The sequence below is a fragment of the Alligator sinensis genome, unplaced genomic scaffold (genome assembly GCF_000455745.1).
Source record: "Alligator sinensis unplaced genomic scaffold, ASM45574v1 scaffold1302_1, whole genome shotgun sequence".
Lineage (NCBI taxonomy): Eukaryota > Metazoa > Chordata > Crocodylia > Alligatoridae > Alligator > Alligator sinensis.
Window position 1 is genome coordinate 208,767 of NW_005842612.1, and position 441 is coordinate 209,207.

The following is a 441-nucleotide window of genomic DNA, read 5'->3' on the forward strand; positions in this document are numbered from 1 at the left end:
ATTCCTGGGGCACCAGGGGCCTGGCCAGGCCCATCCCTGTCCTCCCCAGGGCTATGTGGGGCATGGAGGGGCAGCCAGAGGGACCCTGGTTGTCAGAGCCCCAGCCTGGCCCTATAAGCATATGCCCTCCCCCCTGGCTGGGAGAGAACTGCCCGTAACCCCCTCCTTTCCTGGCCTGGCACCCCCCACCCCAGTGTGATGGCCCCCCAGCCCGCAGGCACCGGCAGCCCCCTGGGAGATGCTGGGGAGGACCTGAGGCCAAGCCGTGGCTCACGTGGCCCTGTGCTTCCAGCTAGGATGAAACTGCCTATACCCTCCCACCTCTCCAGCCTGGTCTGGCCCTTCATGGTGTGGCCCCCACCTACCCCTCAGGCAGGTGGCCCCCAGGGAGAGCCAGGGAGGCCACAGCTCCCCCAGCCCCATCTGTCTGCCCCCCCCCCC

At 68.9% G+C, this 441-nt stretch overlaps 1 protein-coding gene across 1 annotated transcript in view; it reads left to right on the forward strand.

Annotated features, from left to right (window-relative positions):
- The window catches only part of SPTBN2 (spectrin beta, non-erythrocytic 2), a 22,346-nt gene that overhangs the window by 17,093 nt on the left and 4,812 nt on the right, over positions 1 to 441 (forward strand). The window lies entirely within an intron of this gene.